The following is a 16,027-nucleotide window of genomic DNA, read 5'->3' on the forward strand; positions in this document are numbered from 1 at the left end:
CTCCCCTGCCTCCAAGATTAAGCTTCAGGAGCACACCGCAACCCTGCCTCCAATATTTCGCTTCAGGAGCACAAGGTTCACCAGCCTCCCAACTTCCTACTTGCTGGAAGATGGTGTGCTCCTGATTATGGCTTAGAACAGCGGCATGGTTGTTCTCTGATGCTGCAAGCAAAAACAGCTTTACCTCTGCAACATTTTAAGAACACAGTGGTTGAACCTCCATCAATTGAGAACTCATCCCCTGTCCAATGAATAAAGGGTAACTTATTTTTATTTATTTATTTATTTTACTCATTTATATAGCGCCATTAATTCCATAGTGCTTTCTAAACATTATTGGCACTGACCCCATTGAGGCTAACAATCTAAAATCCCTCTACAGATATGTAGATCCCTCTAATTTTGCAAAGCAGGTCTCCATAATTATCCTTCCAAGAAAAATGGCCATTAATCTATAAGAATTATTCTAGATTAAGTTACAATATCATATTAGTAAGAGGAAATAGCAATTCCTTAAGGGAAATTGAAAAATGTTGAGCAGCTTCTCCATCTTTCTATCCACACAGTGCAAACTTATTTACATCTATAGTCTTTCATAAGACATGATCCTATCAGATCTGTGTTTCCCCACACTGAATGGGCGCATGGATGCTGGGGCTTATTTCATGACAAAGCAGTTCAACTTCACGCACACAAAACCTTCAGAAAATGCTGCTTTCCAAATGATTTTAGGAGGATTCTGGGGCACCTGAGAGATTTGCCAACTCTGTTTGGAGTCTGAGATGTCTGCATGTTTTCCTGGGTCCTACAATGCCTGCACATAAGGAAAGAGACATAGTGAGGACCTTGGGTATCCATGGTTACGACCACTGATATAGTGACAGGTAGCTAGTTGCTAGTGGTCATAACCATGGATACCTAAGGTCCTGCAATGCCTTCACATACGGAAACATAAGAGAATCAGCAAAACTATACAACATTTCTAATTGTAGGTATTTGCTAATATTTTTATTATTACTACACCAGGTACATATTGAGATAGGATCTTGAAGATGACGGGAATACCCCTTTAAGACAAGTACAGTAATGCAGAAAGTTTGTGTCACTTGCAAGGGGAAGAGCTGAGCAGAGAAAGGAACAAAAGGCAGGAAGGAAACATGGGTGGTAAATGCAGCTGATAATATTAGTGTAAGTCATAGAGAGGCCACACATTGCACTACAAGAGGAGGCGAGCACCCGCAGGTAGATCCAGGGGACAGGTGAGTGCATGGACTGGGAGGCTGGGAGGATTGGGAGGGAGGGCCGCAGGGAGGCACAGGCTGATACAAGGAGGTGCTAGCTCTGAACACTGCACTTTTCTGTGTATCCAGCTCTGACTGTAGGTTTCCTGCAGCCCCAGTGTGAAGATGTGGAGAGACTGAGCGAGGAGCCTGGAGCTGCTGAGCCCTGGGAGCACCATCAGCTCTGCTGAACAGGTACTGGAGCAGGGGTGCACTGGCAGTGTACGACACGTCGCCATGTGGGGACAATCATTCCAAGGAGCCACTGAGGAGGCTGACAGAAATCACTGGTAATGTTGGGTGTAAGTTCCTCATGTATTAGTAACGTTTTTTGTGTCCGTCAAAAAAACGGACAGCGACGGATCCGGCGCCATCTGGCATTTGCTAGAATGGAAGCCTGTGGCGCCGGATCCGTCCAAAGACGGAATCCGGCGACGGATTCCGTTTTTTAACTAAACATGCGTTTTCCCTTCTGGGGTCTCTCACTCTCCGTTTTTTTCCGGAACCGATTTTTTCATAATTCGCCAGATTGAGCCTGATGGCAAAAACCTGATGTGTGAAATTAGCCTTAGTCAAACTAAAGACATGGACAATAATGTGGTAACACCAAGTGTCAGCTGCAGGGACCCCTGTGAGAGAGCAATGTTTGGGCCCCATGCTTTCCCATGCTGTTTATACAGCCCCCCGTCTCTAGCAAACATTACTGAGAATTGTCAAAACTAGTTTAAAAACAAGAAAAAAAGTAGTAAAATTATAAGTTGTTGTGTAAAACTACAAACTCAGCTCTGCTATGTCTGTGAGAAGGAGGGATACTACAACTTCCGGAGGTGCATGGTGTGGATACTACAACTACTGGGGGGCACGGTGAGGATACCACAACTACCGGGGGTGCACTGTGAGAATACTATAACTTCCGAGGGCGCACGGTGCAGACACTACAACTACCGGGGGTACACGGTGCAGACACTACAACTACCGGGGGTGCACGGTGCAGACACTACAACTACCGGGGGTGCACGGTGCAGACACTACAACTACCGGGGGTGCACGGTGCAGACACTACAACTACCGGGGGTGCACGGTGCAGACACTATAACAACCGGGGATGCACGGTGCAGACACTACAACTACCGGGGATGCACGGTGCAGACACTACAACTACCGGGGGTGCACGGTGCAGACAGTACAACTACCGGGGGTGCATGGTGCAGACAGTACAACTATCGGCGGCGCACAGTGCAGACACTGCAACTATCGGGGCGCACGGTGCAGAAACTACAAGTATCGGGGCGCACTATGCGGATACTACAAAAATAGGGGGTGCATGGTGCGGATACAACTACCGGGGGCGCACTTGTGCAAATACTACAACTACCAGGGGCTCACGGTATGGATGCTACAACTACTGAGGTGCACTGTGCGGATACTACAAAAACAGGGGGTGCATGGTGCAGATACTACAAAAACAGGGGGCGCATGGTGCAGATACTATAAAAATGGGGCGCATGGTGCGGATGCTACAACTACCGGGGGCACACAGTGCGGATACTACAAAAACGGTGTGCAAGGTGCAGATACTACAACTACCGGGGGCACACGGTGCACGGAGTGTAGTGCCACGTTCTGTGCTGGTTAGAGGGTCTCGCATTAGACGGTAGATAGATTGTATTGTATGGGGGATGAGTTTATACATGTTTACTGAGAGAAGATCTAGCAATGATGCTGACATGATGGAAATGATGCAGTGAGGTATGGGTTAATACATGCCGACATTCCTGGGGCCTGATGTGTTTTTATAATTAATGTATTAACAAAGGAGCATTGATACATCACAAGTTACAAAACCTATTATCTATCTATTATCTATCTTTTTTCTATTTATTATTTATCTATTATCTATCTATCGATTATCTAACTATATCCATCTATACCAATACACAATTCCCATTGAATACCAGGGAAAAAAGAAGGCATGCAAAGAAAAATAAAATGTGCAATATTTTATTAGAACAACAATAAAAGTGGTATGACCACGACAACTACAATAAACAAGGTGAATCTCAATTAAAAACAAAGCAGCTACAGGGCAGTAATAGATGTATAAGGCCATTTTCAAAGAATGCTTCACAAAATTATGTGTACATCTATTACTGCCCTGTAGCTGCTTTGTTTTTAATTGAGATTCACCTTGTTTATTGTAGTTGTCGTGGTCATACCACTTTTATTGTTGTTCTAATAAAATATTGCATATTGCATTGGGAATTGTGTATTGGTTTTCATGATTTTTAAGGCTTTATTATTTGATTAAAGATATTTGTTACACATATATCCATCTATCTATTACCTAACTATTATCTATCTATCATCTGTCTATCTATCTATTATCTATCTTTCTATTATCTATTTTTCTATTATCTATTATTTATCTATCTATGTATTATCTATATATCTATTATCAATCTATTATCTATTATCTATCTATATATATATCTATCATCTGTCTATCATGTATCCACAGTATCTATTATCTATTTATTATTTATTTATCTTTCCATTATCTATTATTTATCTATTATTTATATCTATTAACTATCTATCTATCTATCTATCTATTATCTGTCTATATATCTAATATCTATCTATCATCTATCTATTATCTATCTATTATTTATCTATAAATCTATGTTATCTGTCTATCTATTATCTATAAATCTATCTGTTATCTGTCTATCTATCCATCTGTCTATCCATCTATATGTCTATCTATCTATTATCTAGCTATTATCTATCTATTATCTAGCTATTATCTATCTATTATCTAGCTATCTACAGTATGTATGATGGATAAGCAAAGCTTCATTTACAGTGAAAGATAGTCTTGAACTATTATCTCCTGATTGTCTTTCAGTGTAAACAGGATCACCTGATAAATATGCATAATGCTCAACGGGTGAAGAAATCATCTCTGCACCATGAAAGTTCATACATTCTCGGCGGTGCAATGTGCTGTCTAATCAGGACTCGCATTTCCGAGAACCACACAAGTCTGTGCGCACTGATCTGCTACAGATTGGTCAGTGCTCGTTTCCTGCGGTCAGCCTGTGTAAACAGGCTAGTAAATTACCTCCGTTGGTCGGTCCGTGTAAATGGACCCTAAATATTCCTTTTGCACGAATGGTGAAAAAGCTGTCAATTTGCTACGTGCTCCTTTTTAAAGGTACCTTCAATGTTGCTGGTGTTATCTCCTGCTGACAGTAGAAATATGATGTCCCAGATGCCGAGATGAAGTCATCTCCTGCTAAGATATCATCAAGAAAAGTAGCCGTGTAAACGTGCCAGAGATCAGCAGATGAGCGAGCGTTCTTTATCATTATCAGCAGCATATCTTCCCGTGTAAACAGGAGGTGCGCTGTCAACAATGACATGACATGACAGGTCCCTCAACTAAGAAGGGTCATTTATGACACAGGTCTCCTTATACTGGACAGAGGGTCCTTTTTGGCTTCTTCAGGCTCCTCGGACATATTTCAAGCACAATCTCTGCTCCCATTTTAGGTGCCACCCCGATGTAAAGAACCTTATTCACCTGGTGTTCTCATATTCCATGTGGGCCTTTCTCATACTCCTTAAGAGGTTGTCCACTACTTGTCCACAAGTAGGCACTTCCGGCCGCCGGCTGCTGGCACCGATAACAGTTGATGTGCAGGGGTGCCGAGTGCCAGACCCCGACCGATCAGACATTGATGCCCTATCCTAAGAATAGGGCATCAGTGTAAAGTAGTGGACAACTTCTTTAAGATCCCCTTTCTTACAGAAATGCTATCTTTAGTAGTAGAGGAACTGTCTCTGCTCTGTAGGAAATGTGCACTAGAGGGATTATTCCGATACACAATGGTACAGAATGACAGAAGAGTCATTGACAGTATTACTAATGGTCGTCCCACTGACCAGATATATTGCAGAGCCTCTAATACGGGTCAGATGAAAGAGGAAACCCTAAGTCCTATTTAAAGACTTTGCTTTGCAATTTAATAGTTATTCTTTTGTTTTCTGGTAAATATTTCTGCAAGAAATCAGGAAGGGTTTTTTGCTGTCGATCAGCATGCATCTTGCCCATTGGAAATGATTTAACTGTCTTTATTGGTCCATCTAAATGAGCCCTTAAGCCCTCGATAGACGTTGGATAGCTGTTGGACGATAGATGGTTCTGCTGATGGTTTGGCCGGCACCTTTCTCGGCCTACTCTCACATACACAGGAGCGCTCACTCTGCAGAGCGGCTGCCAGATATCTCTAGAGAACAAAAAGGACCAACATACAAAATCAGGCATGATTGATTATTAACCCACCGGCAATCATCAGTCGGGAAGAGTCGGGGGCCTCCATACACATTAGAATATCAGCTGAACGACCAGATGGTGTTGGCCATAAATTCCCTCTTGCAACTAATCTCTGCTCCAAAGCCTCAGTCTCAACTTCCAAAGTCTCAACTGGAAACGTGTCCGCGCAGGATGATGTACTGTGCCCAATGGTCCAAACCGTGACCTGAGAGGTGTCAACTGATGTCTTGCCTCATCATCTATAGACTGACATCTGCCATGAGTTTCCAACCATTTCTGATTGTCCACTCTAATCAGAATCATAGAATGTTAGAGTTGGAAGGGATTTCCAGGGTCATTGTGTCCAACCCCTGCTCAATGCAGGATTCACTAAACCATCTCAGACAGATGTCTGTCCAGCCTCTGTTTGAAGACTTCCATTGAAGGAGAACTCACCACCTCTCATGGCCGCCTGTTCCACTCATTTATCACCCTCACTGTCAAAAAGTTTTTTCTAATATCTAATCTGTATTTTTTCCCCTTCAGTTTCATTCCATTGTTTCAATGTACAAATGAGAATAAGGATGATCCCTCTATACTGTGACTAAGCTATTAAGTCTCTTCTTAGGCTATGTGCACACGTTCAGGATTTTTAGCGCTTTTTTGCGTTTTTTCCAACCGTTTTCCAACCGAAAAAACGCTTACATAAGCATCCCATCATTTATAATGCATTACACATTTTATGTGCACATGCTGCGTTTTTCCCCGCAGCGGAATAGCATTTCGGAAAAAACGCAGCATATTCAGTAAGCGGATCAATAAATTCCTATGTGTGCGGAATCCCCACGATTCCGCACACATAGGAATACATTGATCCGCTTACTTCCCGCATGGGGCTATGCCCACTATGCGGGAAGTAAGCGGATCATGTGCAGTTGGTACCCAGGGTGGAGACAAGGAGACTCTCCTCCAGGCCCTGGGAACCATATACAGTCATGGCCAAAAGTATTGACACCCCTGCAATTCTGTCAGATAATACTCAATTTCTTCCTGAAAATGATTGCAAACACAAATTCTTTGTTATTATTATCTTCATTTAATTTGTCTTAAATGAAAAAACACAAAAAGAATTGTCCTAAAGCCAAATTGGATATAATTCCACACCAAACATAAAAAAGGGGGTGGACAAAAGTATTGGCACTGTTCGAAAAATCATGTGATGCTTCTCTAATTTGTGTAATTATCAGCACCTGTAACTTACCTGTGGCACCTAACAGGTGTTGGCAATAACTAAATCACACTTGCAGCCAGTTGACATGGATTAAAGTTGACTCAACCTCTGTCCTGTGTCCTTGTGTGTACCACATTGAGCATGGAGAAAAGAAAAAAGACCAAAGAACTGTCTGAGGACTTGAGAATCCAAATTGTGAGGAAGCATGAGCAATCTCAAGGCTACAAGTCCATCTCCAAAGACCTGAATGTTCCTGTGTCTACCGTGCGCAGTGTCATCAAGAAGTTTAAAGCCCATGGCACTGTGGCTAACCTCCCTAGATGTGGACGGAAAAGAAAAATTGACAAGAGATTTCAAAGCAAGATTGTACGGATGTTGGATAAAGAACCTCGACTAACATCCAAACAAGTTCAAGCTGCCCAGCAGTCCGAGGGTACAACAGTGTCAACCCGTACTTTCCGTCGGCGTTCTAATGAAAAGGGACTGTATGGTAGGAGACCCAGGAAGACCCAACTTCTTACCCTGAGACATAAAAAGCCAGGCGGGAGTTTGCCAAAACTTACCTGAAAAAGCCTAAAACATTTTGGAAGAATGTTCTCTGGTCAGATGAGACAAAAGTAGAGCTTTTTGGGCAAAGGCATCAACATAGAGTTTACAGGAGAAAAAAAGAGGCATTCAAAGAAAAGAACACGGTCCCTACAGTCAAACATGGGGGAGGTTCCCTGATGTTTTGGGGTTGCTTTGCTGCCTCTGGCACTGGACTGCTTGACCGTGTGCATGGCATTATGAAGTCTGAAGACTACCAACAAATTTTGCAGCATAATGTAGGGCCCAGTGTGAGAAAGCTGGGTCTCCCTCAGAGGTCATGTGTCTTCCAGCAGGACAATGACCCAAAACACACTTCAAAAAGCACTAGAAAATGGTTTAAGAGAAAGCACTGGAGACTTCTAAAGTGGCCAGCAATGAGTCCAGACCTGAATCCCATAGAACACCTGTGGTGAGATCTAAAAATGGCAGTTTGGAGAAGGCACCCTTCAAATATCAGGGACCTGGAGCAGTTTGCCAAAGAAGAATGGTCTAAGATTCCAGCAGAGCATTGTAAGAAACTCATTGATGGTTACCGGAAGCGGTTGGTCGCAGTTATTTTGGCTAAAGGTTGTGCAACCAAGTGTTAGGCTGAGGGTGCCAACTCTTTTGTCTAGACCATTTTTGGAGTTTTGTGTGAAATGAGCAATGTTTTGCTTTTTGCTTCATTCTCTTTTGTGTTTTTTCATTTAAGACAAATTAAATGAAGATAATAATACCAAATAATTTGTGTTTGCAATCATTTTCAGGAAGAAACTGAGTATTATCTGACAGAATTGCAGAGGTGTCAATACTTTTGGCCATGTCTGTACCTGTTAAAAAAAAAGAATTAAAATAAAAAATCGTGATATTTTGACCTTCTGGCGGCCCCCGCAGCCTGCCCGCTTCACGCAACGCTCCTGTTCCCAGTAATTCCTTGCGACAATGACCTGTGATGACGTAGCGGTCTCGCGAACTGCCGGGAGCATCGTGAGGAGCGGGAAGGCTGCGGGGGACGCCAGAAGGTGAGAATATCACGATTTTTTATTATTATTTTTAACATTATATCTTTTTACTATTGATGCTGCATAGGCAGCATCAATAGTAAAAAGTTGGTCACACTTTATTATTATTATTATTATTATTATTATTTATTGTTATAGCGCCATTTATTCCATGGCGCTTTACATGTGAGGAGGGGTATACATAATGAAAACAAGTACAATAATCTTAAACAATACAAGTCATAACTGGTACAGGAGGAATGAGGACCCTGCCCGCGAGGGCTCACAATCTACAAGGGATGGGTGAGAATACAGTAGGTGAGGGTAGAGATGGTCATGCAGCGGTTTGGTCGATCGGTGGTAGCTGCAGGTTGTAGGCTTGTCTGAAGAGGTGGGTCTTCAGGTTCTTTTTGAAGGTTTCGATGGTAGGCGAGAGTCTGATGTGTTGTGGTAGAGGGTTCCAGAGTAGGGGTGATACGCGAGAGAAATCTTGTATACGATTGTGGGAAGAGGAGATAAGAGGGGAGTAGAGTAGGAGATCTTGTGAGGATCGGAGGTTGCGGGTAGGTAAGTACCGGGAGACGAGGTCACAGATGTATGGAGGAGACAGGTTGTGGATGGCTTTGTACGTCATGGTTAGGGTTTTGTAGTGGAGTCTCTGGGCAATGGGGAGCCAGTGAAGGGATTGACAGAGGGGAGAGGCCGGGGAATAGCGGGGGGACAGGTGGATTAGTCGGGCAGCAGAGTTTAGAATAGATTGGAGGGGTGCGAGAGTGTTAGCGGGGAGGCCACAGAGCAGGAGGTTGCAGTAGTCAAGGCGAGAGATGATGAGGGCATGGACTAGGGTTTTTGCAGATTCATGGTTGAGGAATGAACGGATTCGTGAAATATTTTTGAGTTGCAGTCGGCAGGAAGTGGAAAGGGCTTGGATATGTGGTTTGAAGGAGAGATCAGCGTCAAGGATTACCCCGAGGCAGCGAGCTTGTGGGACTGGGGAGAGTGGGCAGCCATTTACTGTAATTGATAGGTTCGTTGGGGGGGTCGCGTGAGATGGGGGAAAGATGATGAATTCTGTTTTGTCCATGTTAAGTTTCAAAAATCTAGCGGAGAAGAAGGATGAAATAGTGGACAGACATTGAGGGATTCTGGTTAGAAGGGAGGTGATATCTGGTCCAGAGATGTAGATCTGTGTGTCGTCAGCATAGAGGTGATACTGAAAGCCATGAGATTCTATGAGCTGTCCCAGGCCAAAGGTGTAAATGGAGAAGAGCAAGGGCCCAAGGACTGAACCTTGTGGGACTCCGACAGATAGAGGGCGAGGTGAGGAGGTGGTGTGTGAGTGGGAGACGCTGAATGTCCGGTCTGTTAGGTATGATGAGATCCAGGATAGGGCCAAGTCTGCGATGCCAAGGGATGAGAGGGTTTGTAATAATAGGGAATGGTCCACTGTGTCAAAGGCAGCCGACAGGTCGAGGAGGAGGAGGACAGAGTAGTGTCGCTTGCTCTTGGCGGTTAAGAGGTCATTGGTGACTTTAGTTAGGGCAGTTTCGGTGGAATGGTGTGACCGGAAGCCAGATTGTAGGCGGTCAAAGAGGGAGCAGGAAGAGAGATGGGAGGACAGTTCAAGGTAAACGTGTTGTTCCAGTAGTTTGGAGGCATAGGGGAGAAGTGATATAGGGCGATAGCTAGATACAGAGGATGGGTCAAGAGAGGGCTTTTTGAGGATAGGTGTGATGGAGGCATGTTTAAAGCTTGAGGGGAAAACACCAGTTGTTAGAGATAAGTTGAAGAGATGGGTTAGGGTTGGGATGAAGATTGTGGTGAGGTTTGGGATGAGGTGGGATGGGAGTGGGTCAAGTGCACAGGTGGTGAGATGTGATCTTGAGAGTAGAGTGGAGAGTTGATCTTCTGTAATGGTGGAGAAGTTGGTTTTGGAGGTGGAGGGCTGTGAAATCGGGAGGAAGAGCTCTGGGGGTTGTTGACCAAAACTGTCTCTAATACTATCAATCTTCTGCTTGAAAAATGAGGCAAAGTCTTCAGCAGAGATAAGTGGGGAGGGAGGAGGTGCTGGGGGACGGAGGAGAGAATTGAAGGTGTTGAATAACTGTTTAGGGTTGTGAGAGAGGGAGGATATGAGAGATGAGAAGTAGGTTTGTTTAGCTGTGGCAAGTGTGGTCTTGAAAGTAGTGAGGGACTGTTTGAATGCGATGAAGTGCTCGTTAGAGTGGGATCTTTTCCATCTGCGCTCAGCAGCTCTGGAAGCTCGCCTAAGTTCTTTGGTCAGGCTGGTGTGCCAGGGCTGTCTGTTGATTTTGCGAGCTTTGGTATGTGTAAGTGGGGCAGCAGATTCCAAAGCTACAGCTATTGTGGTATTATATAGAGCAGCAGCGTCATCCGCATTGTGTATGGAACTTATGCCTGTGAGGGGGAGGAGGGATTCAGAGAATGAATGTAGGTCAAGATGTTTAATATTTCTGCGAGGGTGTGAAAGTTTGTGGGGTGGGGATTGTAGACATGGAGTGGAGAGAGATGAGAATGTGAGAAAGTTGTGGTCAGAGAGAGGAAGAGGTGAGTTAGAGAGGTTAGATAGAGAGCAGAGGCGGGTGAAGATGAGGTCCAGTGTGTGACCGTCTTTGTGAGTGGCTGCAGAAGACCATTGAGTGAGGCTGAAGGAGGAAGTGAGAGATAGAAGTTTAGTGGCAGCTGAGAGGGAAGTGTCAATGGGTATGTTGAAGTCGCCCATGATGATAGTGGGGATGTCCGCAGAAAGGAAGTGAAGTAGCCAGGTGGTGAAGTGGTCAAAGAAGATGGTGGCTGGCCCTGGGGGGCGGTAAATGACAGCCAGTTGGAGGTTGGTGGGGGAATAGATGCGCATAGAGTGCACTATGTTTGACAAGTGTGACCAACCTGTCAATCAGTTTTCCAAGCGATGCTACAGATCGCTTGGAAAACGCTAGCATTCTGCAAGCTAATTACACTTGCAAAACACTAGTGTTTAGGGGGAATATGTATGTCAATTCTACATGCGTATTTCCCGCGGCAGGGAGTACCAGAATTGCTGCGGAAATTTCCGGGGGCAATTCTGCAACGTGTGCACATAGCCTTAGCCTTCTTTTTTGCAAGCTAAACATTCCCAGATCCTTTAACTGTTCCTCGTAGGACATACTTTGCAGTGCCCTCACCATCCTGGAAGATCTTCTCTGAACTTGCTCCTGTTTTTCAATATCTTTTTAAAATGTGGTCCCCAGAACTGGACACAGTTTTACAGATGAGGCCTGACCAAGGAGGAGTAGGGGGGATATTTACTTCATGTGATCTAGACTCTATACTTCTCTTTATACATCCTAGAACTGTGTTTGTTTTATTTGCTGCTGCATCACACTGTTGACTCATGTGCAGTCTGTGATCTATTAATGTACCCAAGTCTTTTTCACACAAAGTCAAGACCAGGTGTGCCATCTTGTCTTATCAACAGTGGAGCTACACATCCTTGTACCGTCTCTACAGAATTAGCACATAGTTAGGTTATGTCTCTGAGTACAATCTTAAATAATTTGGCTGCTAACTATTCTTCCTAACTCTTTGCCAGGTGCATGTTTTCAACATAGAGAGGTCACTAAGCAGCTGCCAGAGTGCAAGATACCAGATATTTCTGTCCCTCAACATACCCACAAAGGGATGGGAGTTAGGAGACCCCCATGCACATGAGATAGTTGACTGATCCCACCAAATTGCCACATTTGGCTGACTTTTTACCTTGTCCTTCTCTGGTTTCTCTCACTTTTTGACAATGAGGACACTTTACCATAAGAACCGTAACTTGAAGCTTATGAGCCCCAATTCCAAATCTCATAACACGGCTGCCAACTATCACGAGTTTGTAATAGTATTGGTTATCGTATACAGGCACCCACTGTGGTTGCACTTACACCCCTGTTTACTATGCTGCATTATTCTGTCCAGTTAAGAAAATGATGATAGAACCATTTAAGGAAAAAACGAAATCATGATATTGGTTCTTTGAAAAGGATCCTGACAGATCCGCCATGAGACCGGAAAGCCTTGATGTCATTGTAATGAGAGCTTAGGCGCCCCCATACGCATTACCTCTGCTGAATCAGTTAAGTTCTGAGGGACTGGCCAACCACTTGATATTTGGGCCTTCTTGTTGTCACCCAAGAGAAGGATTTAGGCAATTGGGATTTCAATGGCCTTTTGTTTTCAGGTGAGATGAGCCGATAACAGAGGAGTCTGGCAGTGGCTTTCTTCTCCCCTTTGAAAACACTCTACTGAGCTCTCCTATATGTGGGGGAGTCTGGATAGATGTCTGTCTGATTAACTAATATGTATCTCTAGCTTCATTCTGATATACATAATGTACCCCAACAGTAACCCACATGGAGCTGATAAGACTTAAATACCCTGTGCTGTGATAAAAATCGAACACTTACTGCCGGATTTCTCAAAAGTTTAAAGCTAATTACCGTAATAGGAATCTGAGCGAGACAAGACTTTGCGATCAGTATATTGGCAATGGTCCCTGCTTACAATTTGGGATTGTCCAAAGCAGAGAATCCCCATAAAGTGCATGTGCACACAGCATCTTCTAAATGTCGGTGTACCTGCCTCCTTTTAGACACATCAGGAAAACACCATAAAAATGGCCCACTCACATCAGTTATCAACTTCGAAGCCAGAAGTGGTAAAAATAAGTGACAAAAAATGGAACATTTGCACAGCAAGTCATTTTGACAATGATTATTTTTGGTGTTTTTTTTAGTGCTTTTTCAAGCAGATTCCGCCTGAAAAAGACATTGTGTGCACATATGCTTTGTCTGAGCAAAACATTCCTCTGTTCTTCCAATTAATTTCCCAAAGACTTGGAAGTAAATTTAGTTCTTAAAGGTTGCCATACCATTATTTGTTCGGGAAAACACCATGAAGTTACTCAAACGTTGGCCATTGCCTTGGGTTTACCCAGCAGGGCTTTATCATGCATCTCATAGATAGATTGTTCATGGACTTGTATTGTATGCTTGATTTGCTACCTATCTTTACAATGCTTACCTATATAGCACTATTAATTCCGCAGTACTTTACAGACATCATCATTACTGTCCCCATTGGGGCTCATAATATAAATTCCCTATCAGGATGTCTTTGAAGTTTTGGAGGCAACTGGAGGGACCCAACACCAACACGGGTAGAACATACAAACTGCTTGTAGATGTTTTCCTTGATGGGATTTGAACTCAAGACTCCAGTACTGCAAAACAACAGTGCTAATCACTGAGCCACTGTTTTTTATTCTTTCCATTGATATAGGCCAGATTCAAGGCTAGGACCGGCCACTGGGTCTCCTAGCTTACGCCTATGAGGCACTCGAATTTGGATCAGTAGACTCACGGCCAATTAAGGAATAAAAAGTTGTGATCCAGCTCACTCATAATGAAGTTGCCAGCGATCCTTGGCTCTTATAGAACCACTCCTGCAAGGTAATAGCAATCAAGCAAAGACACTTGTACTAAGTCAAAGGCATAGCACGGGCCAGTAAGCCCAAAGGAACCAATGCCATATCAATAACAGGGGCTTTTACCAACTTTACAATAATGTCTAAATATTTCTCAGAGAGGGCTTTGAACCTGAGGATCTGAGTGTGACCACAAAGTCCTTTTCAGATTTTTGTCATTGTCACCCTGGATCTTTATGTTATGAGTATGGACCACGATGCTTGGACTGGCCATGGGTGATGGGGAGAATCCAGACATTTATTGGATTAAAAATATGCAAAAACTTTATTTGGATTTTCAATAAAACAGGACATCCCCAGTGCTGTAAAAATATAAGAGCTTTTCCTACACCTCACACACTGATACATATTGTAGTCCTCCTTACGCATAGGAAAAGCTCTTATATTTTTTTGGGCTGGACTGTCCCCATTACCCACAGCCGGTCCAAGCATCGTGGTCCATACTCATAACATAAAGCCGTGGAGTAACAATGAAAAAAATCTGAAAAGGAATTTGAGGTCACACTCAGATCCTCAAGTCCAAAGCCCCCTCTGAGAAATACTTAGTCACCAGTGTAAAGGTGGTCAAAGCCCCTGTTATTGATTTGGCATTGGTTCCCTTGGGCTTACAGGCCCGTTCTACGCCTTTGACTTAGTACAAGTGTCTTTGCGATTATCCCCTTGAATCATGCGATGCCACCACAACTTCTTGGTTTATCATTAACCAAATTTTTAAGAGGAGCTTAATCGTCTCAAATAAAGCTAAAATACCAGCGCGTGTCACATGATGTTACTTCCTAATAAATAATGATCTCAGAGACCGCAACGGCAGGGGAGGTGGTCAGGGCCGGTTTGCATATGACTCATCCATATGGACAGGATAAGTATGTACTGTAGATTATTAGACAACCATTCTGTATGTATGTATGTGCAGAGGCCTTCACCACCTCTAGTCTCTGTCCTCTATGTCACCATGTAGGAATTTTATGGCTAAGGTGATTGTGCAGGATTAGAAAAGCAGTGGGTTATTGCACCTTACCTGTTATGATCCAGTGACCTTGGAGCAGCATGAAAACTTTCACTGGAGTAAGTGGTAACTATACTGACCGCAAATCCTGATCTTAACACCGCAACTAGAAGTAGCCGTGGGGTGTGCCTAACAAACCCTAGACACCTCGACACAGCCGGAGGACTAGATACCCCTATAGATGGAAATAGGAATACTATCTTGCCTCAGAGCAGAACCCCAAAGGATAGGCAGCCCCCCACAAATATTGGCTGTGAGTAGGAGAGGAAAGACAAACACAGTCAGAAAACAGGATTTAGCACAAGAGGCCACTCTAGCTAAAATAGGAAAGGATAGGACAGAATTCTGTGCGGTCAGTATTAAAACCCTTCCAAAAATATCCACAGCAGATTATACAAAAATTCCTCCATCTAACTAAAGACGTGGAACGTATATCTGCAACTCCAAAGACTACTAAACTCAGAGCAGGAATACAATCAAAAACAAGCACACAGCTTGTGTGCCATAGAAAAAGAAACAGACACTATCTTTGCTGAATTGGCAGCTAAGCAGGAGAAGCCAGACAGAGAACCAGTACTTCCCAAGAAACATTGACAACTGGAAAGGACTAGTGAGTCCTGCAAACCTAAATACTCCAGTCAGAACTGCAATCAGTAGATACACCTGTCCAGGACTGCAGCCCAGAGACAACTGCATTACCACCTACAACCACCGGAGGGAGCCCAAAAGCAGAATTCACAACACTTACCTCCATTAAAGGGTAATTCCCAAAATAGAAAATGATCCCCTATCCATGGAACCCCCTTAGCGATCCCAGGAAAGGGGCTTGGAAATAGCAGAGAGCTGTACTTGGCTTTATTCGGCTGGTCTAAGACAATGAATGGAGCGGAAGCCAAAAATCTTCACTCCACTCAAGACGAGTCTCTGGGGATCCCAAAGGTCAGATCCCCCAGAAATGGATAGAGGATAACTTGCAATTTTGGAAATAATCCTTTGGTCAACTGAGAAAATTGCAGTACCAGGCACAGCCTATGTATATGAGTGGCACTGTTTGTACAAAAACTATAGACGATTTTAATGTGCAGATTGGGTTA

At 43.7% G+C, this 16,027-nt stretch overlaps 1 protein-coding gene across 3 annotated transcripts in view; it reads left to right on the forward strand.

Annotated features, from left to right (window-relative positions):
- Positions 1-1,145: 1,145 nt before the first annotated feature.
- SH3BP2 (SH3 domain binding protein 2) overlaps positions 1,146-16,027 on the forward strand; it is a 114,317-nt gene continuing 99,435 nt past the window's right edge. The window contains exons 1-2 of one of the 3 annotated variants that reach the window (XM_069744869.1): positions 1,146-1,259; positions 1,371-1,475. The gene's annotated coding sequence lies outside the window, so the exon portion shown is untranslated. Of the gene's footprint in view, positions 1,260-1,370; positions 1,583-16,027 lie in introns of those variants that run through there. The other 2 variants (XM_069744868.1, XM_069744870.1) reach the window with 2 other exon arrangements.

This window comes from Ranitomeya imitator, chromosome 1 (assembly GCF_032444005.1).
Source record: "Ranitomeya imitator isolate aRanImi1 chromosome 1, aRanImi1.pri, whole genome shotgun sequence".
NCBI lineage: Eukaryota > Metazoa > Chordata > Amphibia > Anura > Dendrobatidae > Ranitomeya > Ranitomeya imitator.